The 22,863-nt window shown below is 32.9% G+C and overlaps 1 protein-coding gene across 15 annotated transcripts in view; it reads right to left on the reverse strand.

Annotated features, from left to right (window-relative positions):
* LOC118273360 (dual specificity calcium/calmodulin-dependent 3',5'-cyclic nucleotide phosphodiesterase 1) overlaps positions 1–22,863 on the reverse strand; it is a 531,383-nt gene that overhangs the window by 256,424 nt on the left and 252,096 nt on the right. For 3 of the 15 annotated variants that reach the window (XM_035590284.2, XM_035590282.2, XM_050693878.1), the window contains exon 1: positions 10,079–10,353. The exons of 5 other annotated variants lie outside the window; for them this stretch is intronic. The gene's annotated coding sequence lies outside the window, so the exon portion shown is untranslated. Of the gene's footprint in view, positions 1–10,078; positions 10,359–22,863 lie in introns of those variants that run through there. 7 more of the 15 variants (XM_035590277.2, XM_035590276.2, XM_035590275.2 and 4 more) reach the window with 6 other exon arrangements.

Genomic DNA, 22,863 nt, shown 5'->3' on the forward strand with positions numbered 1-22,863 from the left:
TGGGCGTAAAGTTAATGAATTGAATTAAGAACCTTTTTTAACAAACCGTTTAAAAGACGCCCAATAAATTGATTCCTTGAAAATTGAATTTGGTACGGTACCGTCAAAGGCATTGAAATGAAAAGAATAAAAACAAATGAAAAGCAAAAACTTTTATAGCTGCGCGGCTTTAAATAATGGTACTTTTGAAGACGCTAATAATCCCTCCGTTCCCAATTAGTGGTGTCTTCATTTGGAAGTAAATTAACAAAAACGCGGCGAAACGAAAGGTCCCCAAAATTGTATCATTTGAGTCTGTATAAATAATTCAGAGTGTACTCTGTGGGTAGTGAATGAAGAATTAAATATTTATTAAGTCCTGTGGATTCTTTAGACCGAAATCATGTGGATTGTCTTTAGCTTTCCACAATGAGATCGGAAATTAAAGAATACTTGATGCTGGTAGTATTTTAGGAACAAATTGTGTATGTAGATAAGCTGGGATCACTGGGCTCGTCTGTATAAAAGATAAGCAGTGCCTCGCTGTCATAATTTGTAATAACGTTTACATTTTGCTCTAAAATTTTTCCCCCGCGATAAAGGTCTGACATCTCGGATTAATTATGTCACATTTTGGATTCGTTTACAGATTTAACGTTGAAGAAAGTTTATTAACTGTGATTCTGACATTAAATATGGGTTTCCCAATCTTTTGATTTCGTGTAGATGTAATAATTTGTGTAAAGCCTGGTTTAAAGAAGGAAAAAGTTGACTTTGTGCATGAACCTTTTATCGCACCTGCCGTGAGTCTTTAGAGTTTTTTCTATGTTATAAGAGGCATAATAAACATTTATTACATAATTTTACAGTATATTATAGTAAATATTTATTAGAGTCGATTCTCAACGTTATTTAAGAATAGGACTAAGGACTAAGATCTAAGGGCTAAAAATAAAGTTAAGAGTCGACATTGCTATTGATGCTCCTAACATTAGACTTATAATTTTTTCATGGCACAACGCAACGTCACAACTTTTTAAAGGTATTCATTTAAAAATCATAACTCTCGTTTTGTATATTTAAAATTCATTTATAAATTCGCTTCAGTCTGCACGCACGGCTATTAGGTGGAGCTTTCAACCGTTATTTTTTAAATTACGTTCAACTGCTAATTGAATTTTCAATGTACACCTATCACAATTGAGTTGATCTTTAGCGTAGTTTTACTGATTAAAAATGTAATTGGTTGACATTTTAAGGCAGTTATCTATTTATTTATCTTTAAAATTAATTATAATTAAAGTCGTTGTTCAGTCCAAAAATAAAAATGAACATTGTGATGCAAAGGACCAAAATATAAATCGCTTGGTCCTTCAGACTTTATGCCATCTTTCGCAAGTCATAAAAGCATCTCGAAAGCAGTTTGATGTAGCTGTTAATATTTTCACTTTCGATATAAATAAATCGTTACAATATTTTAGTACCGACTGCACTTTACTCAAACAAACGGTATATGTGTTTCTTCACTTATGTACATAAGTACATAAGTGAAGAAATAAATATCTTAAAAGTAAGTCGTCGACAAAACAGTGTAGGGTTTTCTAAGACCGTTCTAGAGCCCCTCATAAAACGAATGTAAGTCATGTCACCATTTTTGCGCACTTTATACCTCTTCTTGGAGTAAAAGAATTCCTTTATGACGGACCTTGATATTATACGCTTCATCACAGATAAAGCTACGGATTTTATAGTCTCTAAAATGGATTGCAATAAATTCTTCGTTCATATAATGTGAAGCATTTTCAGTGCTATCAGGTATAACGTTTATAATCAAGTTATAAGGCTAATAAACAAGGTTTTAAAATTCTTGAAAGTGATTGGCATATTTAAGGTACTTTAGGGACAGTAATTGCCTGAAAAAATATAGCGAATGAAAATAAAACTTGAGAGCTTCAAAGATTAGGGAGTAGTAAAAAGATTTGAGTTATTTTTTATTTATGACGACGTGAAAATTGCTTTCAACGTATTTGGCAGTTTATCATTATATTGTGTAGTAACAAAATAAATACTTTTGGAATTGGAATTTCAGATTGTAATTGTAATGAATGGCGAAAATGTAAATACCAAGAAGTTTCCAATCTTCATATTTATAGATTGTTTTTGAAGAAAACATTGCTCAAAGTTGAGTTCGAAAACATTTATTTACCTTTACCGAATTGACTACGTTTATTCGTTTGGCAAACCTAACAATGAGAACAAGTTTAATTGGAAAACCGTGGCCGAGCACAGCCAAATAAAAATAGAATAATACAAAAATGCATATAAACAAGCACATACGAACCAACTACCATACGAAATGTGACACAATTTTTGCCTTTTACTTTATTTTTTATTCTAAATCAAATTCAAAATTATTTGTGGTCTTTTTTCGCTTATTCCTCGTTGGTAAGACCACAGTGTTTTTTGCTCCCAAGTTAATTTAATGTCAAGATCCCTACGAGTGTTGGTAGCTACCCAAGTAGTTTGTGTAAATAGAGAGACTACGGAATTACCAACCGTTTGCATCAAACATGAACTGTGCTGGCAAACCACATGCCTCAGTAGGTACATAGACGGTGAGTGCCAAGACTGACAGATCTATATTAGATTGTCTATCTGTAATCCCTACTTTTGAAGTGTTTATGCTGAATCGATGTAGATTTGAGTTTGCTGTTTGGATGAACAGATTTCAGTCAATGTTCAGATATTTGAACAAGAAAAGGTGTTCCAAAAATATGTAGTCATAACTAGACTAGCTGTCTGATAGATCAATATAAAATTGGAACTGAAGAAATATGATTGGTCATTTTGGTATCCTTAGGCCTTACAATAAACAGTATAAACCAACAACCGCGGCTTTCAAACAACGCCACAGCCTAAGCATTTCATCGCAAGGGACCTAATCCAATGATAATACAGAAAAAATACCCAAAACATTTGAACCTTAACTACTCAACATAAGACCACTTTTGCAACAACCAAAACTTATCTTGTTCCATATATTTATATAAATAAAGCATTTGATTTAGCAAAGCTTTTGTAAATAGCACATTGTACGTAGTTATTACCTATTTCGCTCATCCGGCCTTCACCAAAACGATCTCATCTGACTACCAAGTTTATTCAAGTACCAAGTGATTTGGGTCGTTGGGAATCTATTCATGCAGAACTCAAAGTTTTGCCATACGTGTGCCAAAATCCATAGGTTTCATAAAATTGGCTTCTGCAACTGGGTATAAAGTATACCATAGACAGGCTCTTGGTTATTTTAATTTTATGTGCACTCAGTTTTATAGTTATGCACTTTATTCTTTTCATATTTTTAGTACGCTTTCGTCGTTTTGGACTTATAAAGTGTGTTAAGTGATTTTGTTTTCTTTAGCCATGTTAGTTTTAGTTTCAGAAGAGAAGAAGAATTTTACAAAATTTTCCAAGTTTTTTGTTCGAGTAAAATGACAATCAATCCATCAATTGCGGTTATCTTATATTAAATAATTGTCACATTCAAAAATATTTGCATAGATATCTAAATATTGTTCATCTCAAAAAGTCAATTCATCATCTTTTCAAATAATGCAACTTGGTTAATCAATCAAAAGATGTTTATTTAGATTAGTTTTAGTACTTGATTGATGATCTGCAAGAAACTCATCCAGGCGTCCTACAGCGTACTAATTGTATTCGAGATCATTATTTACACGGAGAATATAATTTTGACTTATTTATTGCATTAGAATAATAACAATTAAAACTTTTCACATAAACAACTTGCAATTTAGTTAATATTAAGTGCCTTGTTATTAAATGTTAAGAATAAAATTTGGCTTTCTAACGTTTTGCTTCGTGTTAAACTAAGTATTATTCACTTCTGATAAAATAAAAATGGCCATTCTTGTAATTTTAGATACATTGCACTTTATCTCCATACTTTCCCTAAGAACTTGAGAATCAAAATCTCAACCTCCATAGTCATGCATAAGACCACTCGAGCAAAAACGCATTCATCTACACATTTGCTTTCAATACAAAATGATGTCATACTCCACAATACATGGACAAATTGTAACTAGGTTTTAGTGTCGACTCATGCTGGTCATGCATCGTTAATGCTTTGCGACGAGACCTTTGCGGTATCGTTGATTCTAGCCCAGTTTCTTTCCCTGGCCTACATATATCCGAATTACTTTCAGTCCCTACCGTCATCAGAAACTGTTGGCTGTTTACAGCTGGTTTTGTTTAGTAATCCATGTGTATATTGTGTATGTTATTTATCCAGAATTTTGCAATATGTATGAATGGCTATCTGCAAATTTTTTCATTACAAGAGTAACTGGCAATTAAATCTTGTGTTATACTAAAATAATGTTAATTTATCAATAAAGCAATCTTAACATAAATAGTGATCTGATCATTATTACAATCACACTAATAAATGAACTTTATTACAATAGTATAGAGTTGCAATCCAATGCATCGGACATCAATAAAAAATATATTCAGCAGTCGTGTTGAATCCGTTTTAAAATCCGTTTGCGCCATCTAAAAATATCGGTCGAGCTGTAAATCTCGATTCGGTTGAACGGATTTGACTTGAGAATTTCGATTTGTAAACTTTATGAGCTTCGGTTAGGTGAGATTTATAGTTATTTATATCACTATTTTCACGTCTGTTTCCTACAAATACTACAGAGTCATTTCTGGTGTCTGTTTTCGTTTGAATCGTACAGTTTTTGAAAACAGTTTCTAAATAGATTAGTTTGTTGTGTTTTAGCTAGTTAATGCTTAATATGTGTCTTTAGTCTAATTTATGTGGAAATAGAGAAAACATGAAGTGTTTATGTTTTGGGATATTTGTGTTCAAGCGCCAGTGTATAGCGGGTGCCTCGTGACTGCTTGTGGGGAAGTACGCTTATACCATGTGAACTATTTCTATAGTATCAGAGTGCCTGCTCTCAGTTCTTAATTCTTAATCATATTTAAACAGTTTTACCTGCTCTCAGTTCTTAATCATATTTAAATATTTTTTTAGGGAATAAAAGGAAAACAAGCAGTCAGATCACCTGGTGGTAAGCGATCAACGTCGCTCGTAGACATTCGCAACATCAGAGAAGACACTAGTGCGTTACTTAAAAAGAAATACGCTCTTTTCTTTAAGCTTCGAGGGTTGTCTCAGTTCAGAAATACGACGCTGACGACAGATCATTTTCACAAAACTGTGGTGGTGGTGTCACAAAACAATCATGAAATTACCAAGGAAAACTACTTTCCTATAGAAAGTCTTATATAAATATATACTTTTAAAAATATTTTTTTGTAATTATAGTTACGTTTAATTACTTGTTTTGTTTGTTGTTTGAATTTGATTGGTTTAGCTTCCCCCCCTAAACGCTGCCTTTGATTTCTTATTTAACTCAATCACGCTATTGAAACGTCAAAAAAGATATAATAAAATTAAAGGTATTAGTAAACACGAACGCTGTTAACGAAGTTATCAAGATTAGACCACTTGATTGTAACGTGTTAAATGTTAAAACAAAGAAATAAATTCCTTATGTAAACTAGGACTAACTAGGGATTAGAAAATAGGTCATATATAATTGATTTCTTTCATTAGTGTCTCAGGTCAAGTTATGTCAAGTTTTGAGAAGGTACGTACGAACGTAAAATTTTGTGAATAATTTTATTAAACTTCTTTTTAAAGTCACACATCTTAGATATTTACAGCTTTGATAAGAAAATGAAATCGAGACCAAATTGTGTCCATATATACAAGAACAAATAATATGTAAGTATATTGAAGGGAGCGTAGGCTTTGGCGGTGAATCGAATTTGAGTCCCCCGGGCAACTGCTTGATTTGCCCGATATAAAACCGAGGCAATGAACAAAGTCTTATTTTATATTAACGTGCAAATAAAATGTAAATTATTGTCTCTCATGAAGATTGTAAAAGATTCCGTTCAATTTACAAGATAAAAAAACCTACCTACACTTTCTTTTATACACAAGAGAATTGTTTCAAAGAGCTGTTCCTACGTGACAAAATTGGAGGAAAAATATTACAAAATACTACCTAGACTCAAGCCCACAGGCGTAAAGTAACTGCTATTGTTACGAAAACTTTGACTGACAAAGAATATCGCGAACAATCAAATACCATTTGTAAAATGGTATTTTCAGCTTCAATTTATGAATTCGTCCAAAACACTACAGGGGAGTTATTCATCACGCAAAATTTACGATCACAGAAAAAAGGTATTTTGAAAGATATATTGAAATATTACGTTGAAAAGTATACGTTTTGTAGTGCTTCTGAATTTATTGCATGGAGCCGAGCCGGGTTTGATATGGCCGGCTCGCTGTGAATAGTCTGAGTGCATTCAATGCAGCGGTAGGCAGGAAGCTCCGACGTCTGTAGGAATTTGGGACTTAGATATAGTGTTATAGTACAATAACGGAGATTGATCGTAGAGTCCAATGCATAATAAATTATTATTGCACTTCAACACAAATGCTCGCGTACATTTTCGAAGTAAGAAAATTGTAACAATCTCATAACAAAAACTTCGTTCATTTAAAAGCACCCAAATAAACGAAAAATATTTTGGCTAATAAAATTTATTTCCGCCTCTTTGCCTTTAAATAGTATTGAAAAAAGACTTAACAGTGTAAAAGTATTTTTTTAAAGTATTTTTATTTTAATAGAATGAAACGACTTATCTAGCAAGAAACCTTGGTTGTTGCTTATGTTTGTATTTTTATTAAATTATCTTTGTTTTTTGTCTTCTGTTTTTGTGCTATGTCATCCATTAATCTCTTGTACAATTACTTTAAAAAAATATAGAACTTCACTATTACTAATATAGTGAACATTTTTATCAAAATGGCCAATAATAAAATTGTTCAACACACCTACGATTCTAAAACAATATTTGTGTGACATAATCTGTAGTTAATAAACAAATTCGGGTCTTTTTATCCGAAAAAGGACCAGCTTTAATATTTCTGCTTATACGTTGTAGATGATCGTTTATTTTGATGGTATACCCTCATCAAAAAGACTGTTCCGAGAAACATAAAAATAATTTGCGATTACAAGGCCTGGGATGAGACGAAACTGATCAATCCATCACGCCTTCCTTGTACCTGTCACTCGACAGTGATCGATGTCCTCCAGACAGAAAACTCTCTTCAGCCAAATCCTAAGCAAACTTATATATTGACGAATATTACGCAATTAGAGAAAATTATAAATGTTTCTTTATTTGTGTAATTATACGAAATTTACTATGAAGATTATTATTTATTTTTAATGCAATTTATTGCGTTCAATTTTTATTATTGTGGGGAAATAAACTGTAGGTAGTTTAATTTTATCAGACTCTCTACTAGTAATTCTTGTTTAGGCTTTGGATCTTTAATTATTAATTGGGTTAAATTTAGTTAAATAGGCAGTAATTTCTAGTATATAATATTTACTGATAAAAAAACTATTACACAGTAATTAAATGTAATTTCGTACCTTTAAATTGTTTTAGATAGATCATAATTATTTTAAGAATTAAGGACCATGGTTACTCAAAACATATAGTATTGAGATTCAAGAGTAAACTATAGCATAAGAAGAGTCCATCTAGAACAAAATTAAAGAATAGAATCTCGATCTTGGTATATAGCCCACTCAATTTTAAACGGTTTCATTTATTACTCACGACATTGGTCTCGCTAACTTATCGAATATGACTTGACTAGTGAATAATAGAGGTGCCATTTACTAGGCACAGTTCCAATTAAGTAATATAACGTAATGTCATGTTATTAATTCTCGAAGGGCTACGTCTCTCTGGCCGTAGAGATGAATCAATTTGCAACTTAAATCAGTCTTATCTGAAGGGTTTACTGTAAGGTTTCTGTTAATTGTATAGTCCTTTACTATATTCAGATCTTATAATGTCCACTAGCAGAGTGAGAATGGTGATTAATGTATTTTGCTTTGCCTTAATCTAATCTATCTAATATTATAAATGTTTAATTTTTTTGTTGTTTATGTGTATTTATTACTCATTCACTTTAAAACAGCTAAACGGATCGGGATGAAATTTGGAACAGGAGATCATATAGGCTGGGATAACACGTATGCTACTTTTTATCCTACTAGAACGCGAACGAAGCCACGGGCATAAGCTAGTCTCGAAGAAATACAATACGACTTTCATTAAAATGGTCCTTTACATATTCCATTGTCGCCAAAAAATGTAAGATCCAAAGTAATATGACATTAGAATGTGAACAACAGCCGAATAGAAGAATTTGACCAGTTAATAGAATTCCACAGAGCGAATCTCGCAAATGCTCAGAGCCTCGCAAATACGATTATTTCCATATTTGAAGAAGTTATTACGTTCAGCAATGTTTATGTAGGTTTTTATGGAAATGTAGTGTTTTGTATTAAATATGGCGGTTGCGTTATTGTCCTACGATTATAATGTATTACCATATTTTGTTAATAGGTTGTTTATTTGCGAGAGTGATGTATAGCGGTTGTTGTTGTGGTTCAGTTCTTTTGTTTACTATTTGAACAGCATTAATATTAAAATGTGTATTGAGTGATAGGATACGAAGTTTTGTGATTTCGGTCCTTGTTGGCATATTTTTTTATCAAGACTAACTATGAAAATTTTGGATTGGCAATAATAATTATGGGTTATATTTACGTGTCTCTTATATAAATCTGCTTATCCATATAAGCGTAGACTCAACTTTGTGAAATGCAAGAAAATCTCAGTGAAAATACTGGCAATAAAAACATCAATTGAATCAAATCAAGTTTTTATTCACTGGCAGAAACGTAAAAACGGAACGTAAAATTTTTAGAACTCCATATTCCACACTAATGTAATTAAATTTAATAAAATACTAGCTTCTGCCAGCGGCTTCGCCCGCATTCCCGTGGGTTAAAAAGCATATCACCCAAGACAGCTCATAATCTATCTGTGTACCAAATTTCATCAAAATCCGTTCAGCAGTTTCAGCGTAATTGATGAACAAAATGACGACGAATTGACAAAAAATGAATATTTTTTTAGTATTACTTTTTTTCATCTTTATGCCTATCAGGTTCTTCACTATCCCTAATTAATATAATATTCAAAAATATCCGTATACTTTTACCTCGTACACAAATAAACATTACTATGCAATAAATGTAAATTTAAATAAAATTATTCATAGGATAAATGTTACAAGAGGAAAATTTGCTTTAATTCTATTTATTTATTGTCACCTAAAATATTACGTTATTTTGATCTGCAGTTACACTAATACATTTCATGTTATTTACATATAATATGACCTGAATTCAAGAAGAAATTTTACCCTTATAAATTCATGTGCCGTGCTGAAAACCCATCATGATTGATAATCACGGATGTGCCCTAAATGTAGGGCATGAAGGGACGTTAACTTATAAATAATTCCTTTAATATTAGACAGTGAAAGATAATATTAAAACAAACTTTGGGTAGTGTGTATGTAAATTATTAATTTGACTTGCTCATATTTAATTTAACTTAAAAAATATGACATGATTTTACATCAGAAATATTTTTATATATTTTTATTTGCCTAGGTAAAATTAAAAATAAATGAATAAAAATTTTCATGAATGCTTGTTTCGCATAACGATATTTAATTGCTGTCCATTTTATTAAAAAACTGATGTTTATAATATTTTCATTCGTATTTATTTTAAAAAAATACGATAAATTATCACGTTAAAATTATACACATACGTTTTAAATGAAAATTATACTTCAATAATTATTCTTCATACTTTTCAGCTCCACGAAAAAATCAACATCGAAAAATAAGTCATTCAAAATAGAAGAATAATATGTGAAAAGCGAATAATTTACTAATTGTTGAAACAATTTATTAAAACATTATTTAACCTAATACTTAAAATCTAAAAGTACCATGAGGCATCATAGAAAACTTTTACTTCAAAACTTACATATAAATTCCACGAACTTAGAAAGTAACGTAAAAAAATTGAGCACAAACCTTCACATATTCCACAAAAACACTATAAAGTATTATCCAAGTTGTTCACTAAAGTACACTTGCATTTAAAAACACCGCTCACACGAAATCGCGACGCGTTTACGTAACGGAGATAGCTCACGTTTTCCCGACCCGTGCTTTCCCGAAAGCGTTATCGGCGCGTCTGGCGATTTCGCCTCACGCCGACCCCCTTACAACTACTTCTATAACTGCATTGCGCCCGTATAAACCCAAAACGCTCATTATTGCTACTTAATTCTTTATCTTCGTTCGACTAGTTTGAAGAGTAAAACTTTGAGTGGAAACGGTTAGTGCATTAAGCGCTTCAAGCGGCTTTGCTGTTGCGCGTGGCTTTAATAATTGCGATTATTAAACCCGCTGGAGTTACTCTAAGCGGATTGTTATCGTCATAACGAGGGATGGAATAATCCTTTCGAATAACTAGCAGAGGTCTCAGTTAATACAACTTTTACCTCATTCTCTTAAATGCTACTCTCCAATCATTATAAAGCGAACTGGTTAATAAAGCTGAGCACTCGTTTCGTCTAATGGACAAGATTTGAGTGGAAGCGTCATAACATAATATGGTTTTATTGCAGTCATTCGACTCTCCTCGCCTTCTGTGGTAATTTAATCGTTTCCCGGATTCCCTCGGAGAATTAACGTGGACGTTTTTTCGTCCGTCCGATTTTTCCGCTAATGAAAATTAGGGTTGTTATTCTGTTTCCGTCAGTGTTTCCGACGCAAACGAGTTTTATAAACAGTCGTTTTAAAACGTCAACGGTTTTTGTTTTCAATTTTATAGCTTTACCGAAGTTTGGTAGCGAAGTTGATAAATTGATTGTTATTTTTTTTTTAATTACGGGTACGCTTCATTTTCTTTTTTTGCGCTGTTTTAATGATTTTTCTGATGTAACTAAACTTTGGTATACCTACCAAAGTTATACAAAGGTACATTTGGTCATTTATGCCATTAACGTTTTCCTGACACAAACATAACTTTGGACTCACATGAAAACCTATTGCAAGAACAGGACACCAGTTTACAAACTTACACTGTCTTATGATTTCATACAAGATAAAGAAGGGCGGCAATATTGTCACGATTGCTCCATTTGACCCTCATATTTTCTTGTCAATCCCAAACGGAACATGATAAAGAGTTATTGCCATGTTTGAAATCCTCGTGTCTTGACGTAGGGGTAAGTCAACGTGTCATATTACCACCAAACCAACAGGGGTTCCCATCATTTTCCTCTATTAACTTTTGCTACTAGCCTTTATGCAGAGAAGAATGTATGTAATTTCAGATAAAACTATCACAGTATCTGTATATGAGTCACAAAAAACTCGTTAGATACGATTAAATACGTTTCAATTATAGGTACGTAACAAAATACTAGTTATAGCTTGAAAGTTTTCTATATTACTGAAGAAAGAAAATCTTTGTAATTTTATACCTGTGTGAAGTAATGTGAATGAAATCTTGCGATTCCCTGACAATCGAAAGACTTCATTCATATTTAGGATACGTCTTCACTGACAGCTGATAAAACAATGAGTTTGTATATTATCAGATAACTAATTATAAACTTCAATTCTTTGTTCCTAAACTTTCATTACTAAACATTACTTAATGATCACTACCAGATATTGTTTTACTTTGTTAGACTTGTACTATTGTATAGATTTCTAGGAAATTATCAAACAAGCCTATCAATTACCATTTAGATACTCCCAAGCTCTTGCTCACAATCCATCAAATATTAGCTGCGGTTTTACATCAGGCCAAACCTAAATCAACTCTATTAATTACAAGTCAAAGTACATTATTGATTGCGTATTGTAACTGAGTCTGCATTAATTTGAGCAAGTCCTAGTTTGTCTTTGATCTGTAATATGATAAGGGAAATGTGTTCAAACAGAATTTGGGTTCCTGGTGAGTTTAGACTGTCACTTGATTGATTACAGTGGCGCTATCTAATTCTTGACGCATTTGGCGAAACATTACTATTCCTCCTATCGAAACGAGTCTGATTCGTATGTAAATAGGTGTTTAAATAGATTTTAATGAAATTTCTACCCGGAATGCTTGAGTTTCCCAATTATATCAGTATTGATTTTGCACTCATACTATACAATAACCTGTTATTATACATTACTATTAAAAAAAAAACAATTATTTCCTGAAGATAGAAAAGACACCGTATTTTCTCATTCTCATTATATCCAGGATCACAATAAAAATGATCGATAACCCGTAGTACGAGTTTGCTTTACGCTGAACGAGATCGAAACGAGACCGCGTAAGGCGCTCTTATTGGATGGTTCATTGAAAGTGGCCAATCAGAACGCCAAGCGCGGTCGATTTGGTCCAACGTAAAACCAACTCGTACTAAGGGTACAGACCTTTTAGCAAAATACACGTTATAAAAAAACCCTACAATTTCGGAACGCCTAATTGCAATATCACCTAGTTAGAGATAATATTTCAGACTGCGATATCTATCATTATCACTTGAGCCTCGTTCCCCTATCCTTCCGACTCTCGTAAAAGGAAAGTAGGTAACTTTCACCCACTTATCTAACCTCTAATCTTGGGCCCCTGATAAGGACCCAGTTAAATTGGACGGTCTCACAGACTTGCTAATCTGTGTGTTGATGATTCAGGATTAATTGGGAAAAATGGTCCTTAGGTACGAAATTGTAGTGTGGGGTTATATTTACAGCATTATCAAATAAAATTCGTATATAATTCATTACATTAGTAATTAAAAATGATGCTATGTTATTATACTTGAGCTGCTATCATTTCATTTTTCATTTGATATAATAATGGTATAGAAAATACTTAGACTGATCTGAAGTGAAGTTTAAGATGCTTCAAAATTTATTTCGTAGTGTAATTATTCAGAAATGTCCATTAAAAAGCCATTATAGTGCCACATTTAAACAATAACGACAATTTTATAACCCCAATGAAGATAAAGAAGTTTTTTTTTCAGTAACGACTAAGATTATAATCCTTTACGACCAAAATATCCTCCAAATTGACATTAGCGTCACATGATATAAATATCAAATATTTTTTGAACCTTTAATACCATATAGGGAAACCTCTTATGACTTAATTTAAACCACATTATATTTGTTATTATCTTGACTGACGATATACTAAAAATGAGCTAAACAGGCCCAGTAAGTAAGCAAAAAAGAGCATTTTTCTCTTTGAGCTAATTTGAACACTCTTTACAATTAATACGGCATTGCAACTGCCGCGGCCTATATCCCTAACATTCCTAGACAACCTACAATATTACAGCTTTTCTGTGGTCAAGGAACTTGCATGAAGGTCTTCATACAGAATTTAAAACTTGATTAATTTAATTATTTATTTTGTTTAAAAATCTCAATTTTTAAATTTTCAGTTTTCGTTGAAATATTTAGTTGTATTATGGTTGTGTAGACTAGTAATACTTCTAGTTTCATTTAAGTCATATGAGTGATCTCTATACTGTATATAGCAATAAAGACCGTCTGACACCACAAAGGGATTGGAAATTAGATATATGCAGAACTCACATGTCAAATGCAAATAAGACGTGCAATATGCAATATTCTTTAGGAAATATTCTGCTACGATCTTTTGACATTTGAAAACGTGTTTTGGACGGTAAATAAGAACTATGGCTTTGGTCATTATAGTGATAGTACAATAATACTATTATGATAATTTATTATAAAAGTATAGTTTTAGTCATTAGACGTAGATTTACTTAGGATATCTAGTTATTGATTTAGTATTAAAAACTATAGTTTTAGTTTGTACTAGATTAGACTAGATACTATTATTCTTTCTGCGTTTCCTTACTTCTTGCTCACTTCTGTGTCTGATTTTTGTTGTGTTTTCTCCTTCTATGAAATAAATACAACTGAGGCTCACCTCAGTTGCATAAAGTCAAGTTGTCAATTACCCCTGTTACGTACATCTTACGTCTCCCGCACATTATATAAGGATTGCATAATATATACGATATTAAACAGATTATTCTTAAAAAATATTTAATTCGTAAGTACGTGTGTCCTGTAGTAAAGAAATTATACTCCTGTGTATATAAAAGGATCGATTATATTTAAAGAACGAAACTTTTCATGTTATCATCAGGATAATTGCAGTTGTGGGAATATTAAAAATGTTTATAAATATAATATTACCTTCGCAATTAGAATATCAGCTTCTAACGGTGACTGCATGTGTGCAACTTACCTGAAAAGATAAAACAATCTATTAGATCTGTGTTCAAGACAATGTTTTTTTAAACGTTTCATATTTTTTTATATAAATCAGTTCTAGAACATAATATTTACAACTAAACTAAAAATCTTAAAAAAAATACTTAAAAGTATTTACTATTTAAGTCAATTAAATTACTATTGATCGTAAACTACACCAGTAGCACGCACTGGGGTTTTTAACTTAATAGAATTAACACGATGTCCTCGTGTTAATTCTATTTGCAAAGTGAGCGATCTAGAAGCGGAAGCGAAGCGGTGCGGTGACACGCGAATTCAACGCGATGCGGTGTGACGCGGCGGCTATGTCCTACGTGCATGTGAACGTGACGGCTTCGCGACCAGTTCGCGCAAATATATCCAGCCAACTGATCGCACTACCTAGCGGGTTTACTGGGGCTCCGGGTCGAAAAGCAGGAGAAGGAACAGATTGGTTTTTAGTCAGTAAGAGTCTGACACTCCCTCTCACCTCACCCTAGGCGGGAGAAGTCATTGGAGGATTTTCACCGCTCGAAAAAAAAAAAAAGAAAAAGAAAGCCAATTGATCGCGTTCCTGCCGCGTCGCACCGCGCCTCACCGCATCCCACGTGCGATTGGTCACATAGGCCACATCATCAGATTTTGCTGCTGCTGTTATTTTTGCTGCTGCGCCGCACCGCATCGCTTTCGCGTCTAGATTGCTCACGCATGACGTTGCGTAACATTTTGATTACCTGATGATTCCTGATCAGTTAAATCCTCACCGTTCTCTGAATTTAGTATTTGGTCCAGTTCGAAGAAGTCACTTGCAGGTGTACCTTCCGATGACGTTTGTATTTTTTCCTCAACGGACCTTGTGGCTCTCAATAGAGCCATGATACGAAACTGATTGATTTGATAAGACATGCTGAAACAATGTTCACAATAGGAATTAAGAACATGTCTTTTGTTACGCAATTCCAAAATTTACTTTCTAAACATTATAAACTTATTTTGATCTATTTTTTATGGAATAGGGAGCTAGCAAGCAGAGGCATCACCGGACGGTAAGCGATCACCGCCACCCATAGACACCCGCAACACCAGAGGAGTCACAGGTGCGTTGCTAGTTCTTTTCTTGAAAGTTTGAGAGTCGTATCGGTTTGAAAATACCACCGACGACAGCTCATTCAACAATTTTGCTGCGCGAGGCAGAAAGTTTTGTGAGAAACGTATAGTGTTGCACCATGGGATGGAAGTGCTGTCGTGTAGGTGAATGGCGATGACTTTATAACATAACTGTTGAAAAATGAGTGTTACATAATGCTATATGCACTTCTATCATTATCCCCACACAATAAACACGTGACGTTATCCTATATTATCATATAAACACTGATAAAATCTGACAAAACGCTGATTAATCAAATAATTATTTGATCAAATTGCATTATAACAACAATCATATCAAAATATGTAAAATAAATGTCACTTACTTTGTTGCTGACCAAAATTCTTTGACGTGCGCCTGCGTTGCTGTTGCGGTGTAGACTGACGATAGTACAGGGAACGTGGACTCAGGCAGGTATTCAAAACCACAATCAATGCAGTAGTGACATTTTAAAAATGTTTACTTAACCAGGAAAATTAAACAATAGGAATTAATTATTATATTATTTAAATTATTTTGTGTACTACTGTAGTGATTGTAAAATTATTTAACGGCAAAATAAATTATTATTCAATAAAGTGAATCACCATTTTGATACAATTGATCACATTTACAACGATACATATAATAAACCTTACAATTTTATTCTCCTTTACATTTCCCCCTTTTTTCTTTGATGAGGACGGGGGGAAACCTTCAAAAGAAGCCTTGCTTTCTAGGGATAAAAGACTAGGGAGTGTGAGATTTTTACCTTACTAAAACCACCCCGGTGGCCACCCTCAGCACCTGTAAGAGCTACTGGGTCTTCTAGTAGACCTGCTCCGGATCCTAACCACAACCTCTAGTCATCACAAACCTATTCAAATCACTAACATAGTAAAAAGTACCAACACTAGAAGACCACACTAAAATGTTTTATGAAAGACAAAAAAGTATCAAAACTACAAGTTCTCAGGTAAGGACCGAGATAACTGAAAAATACAGTGAAATGGACAAATGAAATGGCGCTAAAAGCATACCTATTCGAAACGATATGAAAGGAGCAAAATGACATGAATGAGATTGGAAATTGTGCTGCAGACATTGTGCAAAATGATTTGCCGTACAAATGGACGTTGATAGTCCGCTAGGTTACGAGACAGGTGGACGATTGAGAATTGTATGGACCGTTCTAGATACTGTTTTGCCACGTTGTGATTTTTTGAGAGAAAGGCTCAATGGTTTTATAGGATTCTAACATGTTGAAGAAATTGTTAGACTTCCAATGTAAAGTAAATCACATTTGAAACTTTATCTTTGTAAAATTTAGTTTATTATAAGAATCAGTAAAGATTAAGTGCAAAATCAACAATAAAAGTGAAATATTTAAAAAGAGTGCTTGTTAAAAAATTCAGGAAACATACAACAAGCATACACCCTCATGCCTGTTTCCTACGAGAAAAGGGTACAATGGAACGCCGATTGCTATCAATCTTTTGGTCGGTTAAGAGTACTTTTAATTTGGCCCTGATTTAATATATCAATATAACTCGTTTTTACCATCATTGTTTGCGGCGTTTGGGAGCGTTCCATACACACCCTGCAGGCTAGGGCGTCCTCTACCAACGGTCTTATTCATTTTCACTCTGTATACTTCTTTGGTAAATCCGCTTTTATACAATACACGATACAAAAGTTACAATTCTAAACAAGAGACCATGTAAATAACTTATATTTACTTCTACATACAGTTGCAAACCCTAGACAAACAAATTTCGAACCTAATTTAGGCAACGTTAACACATAGATTATCCAGAATACTGTATCAGTAACTTCCAAGTAGTTAAAAGTTAAATTGTTGTTAACCGAACTTCGTGTTGTCGTAACAGCTTTTAACCAAAGGACCAAGTTATAATATCATAAATAACAGTTCAAAGGAACAAAGTAATTATTACTTTTAAATGACTTCTGACTTCTGTGAATATCAAAAATATTTCATTGAATTACAAAATTGTCAAACATCAATTATTAACCTCTTGTATCCTTAGTACGAGTTTGTTTCACGGCGACCAAAAACGAAACGAGAGCGTTTTCAGCGCTCTGATTGGCGTGATGAAAGAACCAACCAATCAGAGTGCCGAACGCGCACGCGTTTTGATGTCGTTATACGTAAAACAAACTCGTACTAAGCGCCTGGGTATCCTGCGTAGATCTGCGTTCCATCACACCATGGGTTAAAATGTTAGTGCTAACCTTATCAAAGAAGATCATTTGTATTTTTTACATCGAGGTAAAGACAGAAATTCGTCTTTCACTTTCCTACAAATGTATTAGAGAATTAAGGTCGTACGAAGGCCCCAGAAAGCAACTTTTAATTTTTGTAATCAAAAACTTTAATGGTTTCGAAACAAAATTCAAAAAGAAACTAGAGCGGAACGGAAGTTATTACTTTCATTCAATTTCACACTGATTCTTTTGTTACTTGAAATACAAAAGAAATAGTTAAAAGCACTTGGTCTAGAGAAAATCTAGAACTTCTTGACAGTGAGAGATAACCCGAATAAATATCTACGAAGAAGAAAACTAACGAAATGTTGAAGAAAAATATTAATCGAGGCGATGAGAATAAGTACTCGTTTGACGGAACGGCCCATACTTATAAGTATGAAGTAATAAAGATACGCTTTCTGTAACTGATATCCTCTAGTTAATAGCTCCTTTGTAACTATGGGTTGGTATGAAATCCTGAGCAGTGGACTACCAAGCGAGTTTACTGGGCCTCTAGCTCTGGAAAAGCAGTAGTAGGAACGGGGTTGTTTTTAATCAGTAAGAGTCTGACACTCCCTCTCGCCTCACCCAAGGCGGTAGAAGTCATTGCCTGATTTTCCCCCCTTAAAAAAAGGTTGGTATGAAAATTACCATCTATGTGTGGGTTAAATATAACAATAATATAATGCCAATGACATGCTATTCATTGTGCATCTTTATTACGCATGTAGGTTGCAGTATTTGAAACTTTTGCCAGTTATAATAACTAGTGGTCGCCTAGTGGCCGAAATTCGACCATATATGATTTAATTTACAATACCACTTAACGTACGTTGAAGGATATTTTTTATTTAACTCAAACTCTTTTATAAAACTCTTTTCATATGAGACGTGAGAATATCATCGCAATGTCTATCGATTTTGACGTTTTGTCAAATACGATCAGATACTATGCATGTGTGTGTAATGTTTTATTTATTGATTTAATGTACTTTATAAGCATTATTTTTGAAAAATATTAGCGTTCTCCACTTCTCCTACACATAAACTATAAGTGTACCAAATTTTATGCTCCTACGTCCGCGCAATTATCGTAAAAAGAGGTCCAAAGTTTTTGCATCACGTATTAATATATAGATAAAATAATTTATACCGTAAATAATTTTAATCAATTATAAGCCCAAAGAAAGATTGCTGAAATCAGAATATTTATAAGTCAATTAGGTAATTCTAACAAATATTATTTTATCGACAATTAAGGAAAATGGAACGGTTGAGGTCGTAGCGTACCTGTTATTTAATAATTCTTTATTTCCTCTTCAGAGCGCTTAGTACGAGTTTGTTTAACGTTGAACGAAATCGAATTTAGATCGTGTTCGGCGCTCTGTCTGGTAAGTTCATTGAAGCAGGCCAATCGGAGCGTCGAACGCGTTCTCGTTTTGATCTTGTTTAACGTAACAGAAATTCGTACTAAGACCTCAGAAAACTGCGTACGTTTCTGTTCATGTTATTACACAATATTACACGCTTTATTACAAAAAGTTACAATATGAGTTTTATGGTTTACATATTTTATTGTTGTGGCAAAACATGCCAAATATATAATACTATTTTATACAATAGGTTTTTAAACAAGTAACTGATGTTTTATGTAAGACATTTAATTTGATCTTAATACTACTTTTATATAGAAAGATAAGCTTCAAACTCGTAATCCAACATCCGATTTTTACTTTAGAGACCAACAAAATTACATTTCCAAAGGAGACAAAATTAAATAGCTACAAGGTTTACCGAAAACTTTTAACCGAAAAAAAAACGAGAATTTAGAAACGTAACCAAAATTTAATTTGGAAAAAAGCTGTCTGGTCTTTTAATAAAATTTGTGTTATTTCAATCAAGAAATTACGTGGGAGACGGCGGCTAACCCTATTATTTTGCGTGCTACTAATTGAAAATTGTAATCAAAGGCCTTTGGCCCTTGTCAGGGTAAATTCAATTGTTAAAAGACACTGAATTGTGTAGTACGAGTACATTTGTCGCACTGAATGGTAGCTTCATGAATTTTATGTTTATTGTTGGTTACTTCAAAATTAGGGGTATTTGAGACTTGAGTTGTTTTTGGTCTTTTAGGTCCAGCTATTTTCTTAAAACAGAGTCATTTCAGGACTTCGTTGATGCTACAGAAACTTAATTTCTTTATTTAAACTCATAATTAGTAAACGAGTCTATGTTTTACTGATGTTCACTTGGAACTGATTTAAAATTACGTTTTCATCGCACTGAAACTACAGAATTTGATGAAATTTGGTATACAAACGGATATAAACTGAGTTGGCTGATAGGATATTTTTTATCACACGGGAACGCGGACGAAGCCACTGGAAGAAGCTAGTTGTCAAATATAATGCAACGATAAAATTGGTAAGAGCAAATTATTTTCAAGCGCATCAGATTTTTGCCGTTTAGATCTTGAAGCCACAATAAAAAACATACGTGGCACTGAGCCAAGAAGAAAGCTAAAAAGTTAGTAGAAAGTAACAAGAAAAGATACAACATGCAGAACACAGCTATTGTTTCAAATTTGATATATAAATTGAAACCAAATGGGCACCTAACTAATGTAAACTTATAATCCATATAATTATCTAAATTATTCCACTTAATATATTATAATATTCTGACAATAGACATTGGTAATCAGACCATTGTCTTAACATGAATTGTTATCCATAATTGGTGCTTAGTGAATTATACTAGAGCCATTATTGTTCCGTGAATTTATGATTTAGAACTAATTGGATATAATCATGCAAATCTTGTAAGTAATTAGTTTTAGTTTTAAGTAGTTAGCTTAACGTGGTACTTAGGTCTAAGAGCTAAGTCTAGAAGTTTCCAAGACCAACTGTTGTAGTTTAAGATTGGTGCTATTTAGAAAATTGCGTTGTTACTTTTGAGGTAATTTGTAAGAATTGAAGTTATGTAATGTTTCAAGCCTACGTGTGCGAGCTTGAAGTGTGGTAGGTGGTGATGTATATGATGCTAATATTATTCTAAAAACTTGATATAACTTAACAAAGTTAGAGCTAACTTTCAGAATGGATAATTTCGTTTGTATTATTTTTGTGTTTTTAGGGCACATTTCTTCATATTACATGACGTAATGTGTACCTCTGCTTACCCCTTCGAGGACAAAAGGCGTGACGATTCATATATTACTTCACATCTTTCTTTTTTTATTTTTAATCATTTGTTTCTAAATGCATCAGAAATTAAAATCAGTTTTGTTGACCATAAGGTTGAGAAACGTTTAAAAAGAGGCCACATAATATTTTACCTCACGTAGTTTTATAAGTTATCTACTGATGTTTGATCTAATATCAAAATAGATTAGTTACTGTTATGAGATTATCAATATGTGTGATGTTAATTAAACGTGTCTATTTGATTCTATAATGCTCATTACAGTAAGTAATCAAAGCGACATTAGTGTGAGTAATTGTTCAATTGAGATGGAGACAGCGATCTTTTGATCAAAGATAATAAGTGACTGTCTCTATTCAAGTATTTAATCGACTGTAGTTAGTTTATAAAAATAATAATTAGTAAAGTAACTAAAAATTTGGTTTTACTCACGTATATTAATGTAGAAATGCTCTACTAGTTTCGTGTCACAGAGGGACTTTTTACCATGAGCCACGTGCACAAACTTAGCGACGTCGCCGTATCTGCAACTCGAAACTAGCAGAGCTTTTCTCTATTAATGTACGTGAGTTTGCCCTGATTTTAAGATAATTTTGCCTCACAATTGTTATTATATAAATTAGTAAAATAGGAAACAAAAGATATTTTATCAGCTGGAACTAGTGAAATGATACAAAACTAATGGGCAACGTTACCAATTACTATTATTAATTTATCTTCACTGATTTAGAACAAAGTCGTTGTATCAAAATTAACCAGCTTCCAGATTAACAACTAACTTAACCACATTTTTAACTCTAATCTTTAAGATATAACTATGTTATATTGTAATGTGATTTCTTACTAAAATATAAGACGGTATATCATTTAATACACTAACTTTATTCCAATGCTAAAACCAGAAGCACTGCATAAGCAACTTATCCGTAACATTCACAAAGTATAAAAGTATATAATCGTCAATAAAATATGTACTCGTACACTGTACAGTGAAACTTTATTCAACCTTCAGTGGATCAGGAACTAATGGAGTGATAGTACACAAAACTTATAACAAGTATTGTACGAACTGAAATCGTTTCATGTTTATTCGACGAAGAAAAGTACTTGGAAATCGTCCAGAGTAAAGTGCTAAGTAGGTACGAGATTTTGTGAAGCTAATTTCGGTAGCTTTCGTATTGATACTGCATACATAGGGTTTTCTTTTCTTTGATTCGTTGTCAATTTGTTCTTGTTCTGTTAATATTATGTCAAGTTGTTTTGAAAATATTATCAAACTAATCACACAAATATAAATGTGAATTTTTTAGCTTATAAATAAATAGTGAAGTGAATCTATTTCTGACTTAAGAATGATCAGAATTTCATGAATATTCAAGTTACCAAATCAAAGCGATTTACAAACAAAGCTTTGTTTGAAGATAGAATTTAAATATCCTATCAAACGAGCTCTATATTTTACTAAGAAGACAATCTATTAGTTCTAGGCCCTGAGTGGGATGCGATATTTAGGACGGTAGGTACCTAAATTCACAATAACTTATTAGGTAATGTGACTAACTACATCATGATAATATTACACTAGCTTTTGGCCAGCAACTTCGCCCGTTTTCCCGTGGAATAAAAAGTATCTTATTTCATCAAAATCCGTTCAGTAGTTTCCGCGTTATTGACGGAAAAACACCCAAACAAACAAAATTACAGATTTTATAATATTAGTGTGAGTGTGATTATTATTCTTTCTTAACATAAAACTTAAAACTAAATAGCCATCTGCAATACCTTCAAATCAGATTGCCAGGTAAGTAACACACAGTTCAAACAAGTTTAAACAAATAAAACTATTGAGACAAGTTGAGTAAGTTCCTCGGATATTCAATAGGAGCCGGATTGATCTGATTTAAACCAGCTT

Source organism: Spodoptera frugiperda, chromosome 1 (genome assembly GCF_023101765.2).
Source record: "Spodoptera frugiperda isolate SF20-4 chromosome 1, AGI-APGP_CSIRO_Sfru_2.0, whole genome shotgun sequence".
NCBI lineage: Eukaryota > Metazoa > Arthropoda > Insecta > Lepidoptera > Noctuidae > Spodoptera > Spodoptera frugiperda.